Here is a 6,000-nt window from a genome sequence, read left to right as displayed (position 1 = left end):
TACCTTCCTCAAAGTACCTTTCTTTTACGCTCATCACAACTTTACACGCGCCTGGCATTCTCTCAAACAGCTTCATTCAATAGTCACGTGTAATGGCTTTCCAACAGTCTTGAAGGAGTTATCAGACATGCAGAATAGGCTTGAGCGAAACGGATCGAACAAATTCAAAAGTCGCCGACTTTTGGCAAAGTCGAGTTTCATGAAACTCGACTCGATCCTAGTGTGGGATCGGCCATGCGGTCGGCGATCTTCGCGCCAAAGTCGTGTATTGTATGACGCATTTGGCGCCATTTTTTTCAGCCAATGAAGGAGCGTGGGCAGAGTGATGACATAGGTCTTAGGGGCGTGCACGCCTATCGCCATCTTCTCGCTTGTGCTCTGTAGCGATTTGCAATGTTTAACACCAGCTTTTCTGTTCAGGGACGGAGGGGAGAGAGAGAGAGATTTCCCATTGACTTTGCATTGTGTTTCGTATTTCGGTCGATCCCCGACTTTTCGCGATAATCGGCCGATTTCACTCGACTTGAATTTTGAGATAGTTGGGTTTCGCGAAACCCGACTCGACCCTAAAAAAGTAAAAGTCGCTCAACCCTAATGCTGAACACTTGTTGGTTGCTTTGCCCTCACACTGCAGTCCAATTCTTCCCAAACCATCACAATAGGGAAACCATTCCCTCACTTTTTCTGTGTCTCACAAAGACTTGCTAGTTTGCATGAGAAGTCACAAATTTTGACTCATCAGACCACAGTACAGATTTCAAATGATCTAGTGTTCAGTCCTTGTTTTGCTGGTCTCAAATAACTGTTCTCCTTTGCAATCGTCTATAGTAGCTTTTTTGCACCAATTTGACCATAAAGGCTTTTTTCTCACAGTCTCTTCTGGATGCTTGATGTTCAGTTGAATCTGCTACTTGATGTCTGTGCATCATTTGTGAGGGCTGTTATTTAACGTGCTGGAGCTGTTAATTCTGATGAGCTTATCCTCTGCAGCAGAGGTAGTTCTTCTTCCTTTCCCCATGGAAGTCCTCCTGAGACCTATGATACTATCATGTCTTAAAGTACTGATGAACTGTTGTTTTTTTTTCTTCAGTTGAGTGATTTTTGCTATATTCTGGCTTAGAATGGTAATAGGATATGACTTGGAACAGTATTGAACTCTGAACCATCACTGCCACTGCTAAACACACTACCTGAAGGCAGGTGATTCCACAAATGAACTCTTGACAAGGGATACCTCTTAATTGAAAGCTATTCCACCAGGCGATACATGATGAACTACTTGATAGAATGCCAAGAGTGTCTAAACTTGTCATCACAGAAAACAAGGGACTACTTTGATGAAGGTAAGGTTTAATACATTTTCTGGTTTGTTTCACACGGGTTTTTTAACTCTTATGTGTACCCTTGTGGTTACGCTGCCTTCAGTCTAAATCTACAATGTGCACATTCCAAAAAAGAACAAGGAAAACCACATCAAGAACAGGTGTGTTCAAACTTTTGACCAGTACTGAAAGATTAAATAAAATAAATTTGATCTGCCAAAGTTTATGGGCTAGCAGCACACTTAGACTTAGCACCACACACCTCAAGCTTTAACCAGATATCCAAATTAGTACTAATGAATAGTAATAGTATTTGACACCAAAGTAAAAACCACACAATTGCCTTTGACTTAGATCCTGTATTAGGTACTGTATGCATAATATTGTTGTTTGGGTTATTTGGTTCTATTTTCAGTCATTTACACATTGTTCTCACATTTCCTTGACTCCTCTCAGTGAAAGATCAGAAATTATCTCATATTGTCCTTGGAGACATAGAACAAGCTTGTATAAGTGAAGGACTATTAGTGAAAACACTGGAATAAAAGAGAAAAGAAAAACAGAGAGCCAGATGGACAGATTGTAAGATAGTGAGATGAGGAGGGGGATGAGAGTCTGGAAGAAGAGGGGAGGAAAATAAGTTTCAGAAAGGAGGAGGAGACAGAAGGGGAAGGGAAAACTGAGTTTCACAGAGAAGCTTCTGCAGAGAAGGGAACTTTCACTCAGTTTCAAACTTTTTTTGCAACATGGATCCAAAATCCAGTATCTGAGGGAGGTCAGCCCCACAGAACGGTGAGTGTGAATAACGTTTGGCCTCTGTACTAGTAAATGGAGGCGGCAGCGTCCATACTTGTACTTGGCAGCATCTCTCGACTGAGTTGTGGATGTTAACATCTAGACATCAGACACAAAGCAGCATCTAGGAAAACCTTTAGTTTGTGATGACTTTCTGACATTGGCATGTAATGAGTGTGACTTCTGATACTGTGGCATTTCCAGCATTACTATGCTTTAGATGAAGCTCCAAGTTTACTTTTCTCACTCATTCATAATCATATTACTTCAACTGATTGTTTTGCTATACAGTAGAATAAAATATATCTACTGCATAACATTTAGTACAAATAGTAATAGTTCCCATTTTTGTGTATCCACTGAAAATGTATTGTTTGCAAAAATCTCTATATACTGTGGCTTACTAGTGGTAATATTCCTATTTTTTACAATCCAATTATATCATCTGCTGGTTCCTACTAGATTTAGTTAGACAAAGAACATATTATTTTCTTCTATGCTAATGGTAATTGCTATAGCAGAGCCCCGGAGTGCAGACTAGCCTTTTCATGTGCCTCTTACTGGAGATCCTCCTATGGAAACAGCCTCTTCTAAAATAATGACATCAGACCTGCCAACTCAATGAATTTTAGGAAACCTTAAAGTTCTGCAGTTTGTTGGATGCCTGCAAGTAAAGGGAGGGAGTAGAGTCATGATATTTGATATTCCACAGTCTCGAAGCACAATGGCCATTGCAGGATGGATCTAACCTTCCTTAGCCTATATCACAATGTTACCTAATACAGTAGTATTGTATAGGCAAATATTGACAAAATGCAAACATAACATGGTATATTAAAAATGATCTAAACAGTTGCTGGATGTAAAAGTTTGCCAATGCCTTTTGTAATATCGGTGTTAGTAAAATGAATATAACCAACTAAATTATATTTACCGGTAATTGTAAATATCTTTGTAATTTGTGCCAGAAAAGTGTGCTCCAGTAATAAAAAAATAATAAATAAATGAATGTACGTGATAAAATGGCCAGTATGCAACATTTATAATATATAGTATAATACACCATATAGAGAAAAGGCAAATGCACTATATCTCTACATTCTTCATAAAAACATATTCTGCAATGGGATAAATAGGATAAATGGAATAAATCACTTTGTCAACTGCCATGATGACTATGTTAACATATGTATTTTTCATATTAAGGCTTTTTAGAAGGATTTTGCTTTTGAAGTGAATAGGCCATATGTTGTTTAAGATTGCAGAACGCTTCATCACGTAGGTGAAATCACTCTTCTTAAAGTGACAGCACTTTGTCTAGTTATTGTCGTTACTTAGAAGCATTGTAGTTCCCTTTAAATGATCTATTACCTTACTGTGCCTTTCCTATGTTTTATGAGTAGAGGTCATACGCCCAGGGCCTGGGGTATTTCATAGGTCCAAATGGAATTCTAGCATGTATTTACCTGTGGGAGATATCTGTCAGGACAGGCTCATCACCTACTAACACTATAAACTGCTCTATTAACCATTTCATTGACTGCCTGTATTTATATAGTCCATATATCTAAAACGCATTTGGAGCTAATCCACGTCATTGACTGCACATGGAAACTAGACAAGGAATTCTGATCCAATTTATTTCCTGTACATTCCTCTCTAGAGCCTCAGGCCTGGAAGGGAACATTATACAATACCACATTGGAATTAGTTTCTCCCAGGTGTACTATGAAGTAACACTTCTGCTCTGTTTCTGTGCAGAATACACTTTCAACAGAAGAAATCTGCAGTTTCCATTCTGTCTGCAAGGACAGGTATCCACAAATATGTCAGATTACACATGTACGTTATCATGACGAGGCTTATATTTCTCAGTCAAACATTTCCCATTGTAAAGGGACAAAAGGAGATACAATAAAAGTACTATTTATTCTTGCTAAAAATGTAAAATTTGCATATAAAATGTATAATTTGTGCAGTTGTAACATGTAAATGGTCGCCACTTCGCTAATATAATATTGAGACTGCAGCCAAGTAATGAGTTAATTTGTCTGATAGCAACATCAGGTTGAATCACTGTCAGTTTCCAAGGAAATCAACATTGTTTTTGTCATAATAAAACATCTACACCACTGGAAGACAAAGAAACAATAAATGGCCCTTTGCAGCCCAATAGCTCATAGTAATGAACAATTCCAGATGGAAATGAGCCCTCTTAACTCATGAACCCTGTGGGGCTGTGCCAGTTGCACCAATGGCATGTCTGCCCCTCATCTAAACACGCCCCCAGAAGCTGGCAGCGAAACGCGCATCGGGGTGAGGGGATGCTACGAGTACAATCGCGATCTACTTTGTAATTATCTCTTTTATTATTATTATCACTTGGCACATTTAGATGGTTTATCAGTATGGACATCTTATGGAGACATTGTATTCAATTATTTTGGCACATCTCCTAGGTATCTTTGTGTTACCATACACACGGATTTTCTATATTTCTTGGCCACATTCCAGCGGTGTACATAGTGTGTGATATATCTTTATGGAGTTTCTGTCTACTGAGGGGTTTCTATTGACATTGTGGTTATTATATAGTTTAGCATTTATTGATACTATGACTGTGTATAACATGGAAGCTCTATTAGCATGAACACATATGATTGATTATTATAGCATATTACGGTGCAATATTATTACTCTAGCTTTGGTTATGTACAGTAATTTTCTGTATCCCATATGACCCCCTTTTTTGAGTTTGTACTTCACTACAGTGTGCTCTAGCGTCCTTTGGATGGCATTTTGCTTTTTAGAATTTTTTTTACTACATTGTTTTTATGTGTAATTAATAAAATTAGTTTTTTACTATAACTGTTGGGATCTCTTCTTTGCCCTGTATACTACTTTATATGGGATTAGTTGTTTCATTGTTGTGAAGTGTCCACAGTATATTTAGACATATGTTGATTTGCCTCATCTAAACATATAAAGTCAAATAAATCATTTTTATAAACATTTCTAAGGCTAAAAGTGGTTTTCCCACAAAGTTCAGGACGCAAAAGAGAGTATACAGACAGGACAGCATGGGGCACAGCTTGTTCGAGTGAAAATCGCTTTAAAGGGTTGTTTTAATGCTCAATCTTCAGGAGCTCCCTGGTCCTCAATTTCCTGTTCGGTGGTGCACTACTGATGACTGATAGTTCAAACCAGCAGCATGGTTGTGGCAATGGTCCAAACTGAGAGCTCATCTAGGCTGCATGCAGAGGCAGTTTTATCTCTGGATCAAGGGAGAAGCTCGGGAGAACTGAAGGCAGTCGGATTTGATATCTGACCAGTTACAGAGCATCGCGAGCAGGCTGTAAAGAATAAAACCTGCAAGCAGTGCTTACTCCTTACCCAGTATCCAGGCATTCGGAGACTGAATGCTGTTTGGTAACCTAGGCAACGAGCTGTACACTATACGGTATATTTAAAAATCTCTCTGTCTTTGAGAACAGTTCTGAGGTTCCGCAGATAATTACCACATCCGAAGATGGCTTTGGTTCAAATCACTGAAGTAAAATAAAAATCTCACCTTGATCGGTGTTTATAATACAATTGAAGTTATATTTGGCAGATTACCAATATTTTGAAATACTGCATCAGTTTTATGAAACAATTCAAAAGAAAAATTTACTTTGATACCCCTAGCAACCAATCACAATGCAGCTGTTATTTGGAATTATGCTCTTGAAAAATTAAAGCTGTTCTGTGATTGGTTGCTATTGGCAACAAAGTTAGTTTTCCCTTTAGGCAGCTTTAGCCACTATATTCTTTCTTTGCAATGTTATTCTTTTGGGGTGTTAATACAGTTTATAATAATTCTGGGAAACATATTTGAGCCTTA

The 6,000-nt window shown here is 38.2% G+C and overlaps 1 protein-coding gene across 8 annotated transcripts in view; it reads left to right on the top strand.

The window, feature by feature from the left end:
* The first annotated feature begins 1,967 nt into the window (after positions 1-1,967).
* Positions 1,968-6,000, top strand: part of COL16A1 (collagen type XVI alpha 1 chain) — a 327,454-nt gene continuing 323,421 nt past the window's right edge. For 6 of the 8 annotated variants that reach the window (XM_069756999.1, XM_069757002.1, XM_069756998.1 and 3 more), the window contains exon 1: positions 1,976-2,114. The gene's annotated coding sequence lies outside the window, so the exon portion shown is untranslated. Of the gene's footprint in view, positions 2,115-6,000 lie in introns of all 8 variants that reach the window. The other 2 variants (XM_069757001.1, XM_069756995.1) reach the window with 1 other exon arrangement.

Source organism: Ranitomeya imitator, chromosome 3, assembly GCF_032444005.1.
Source record: "Ranitomeya imitator isolate aRanImi1 chromosome 3, aRanImi1.pri, whole genome shotgun sequence".
Classification (NCBI taxonomy): domain Eukaryota; kingdom Metazoa; phylum Chordata; class Amphibia; order Anura; family Dendrobatidae; genus Ranitomeya; species Ranitomeya imitator.
This window is presented reverse-complemented; position numbering and strand designations above follow the sequence as displayed.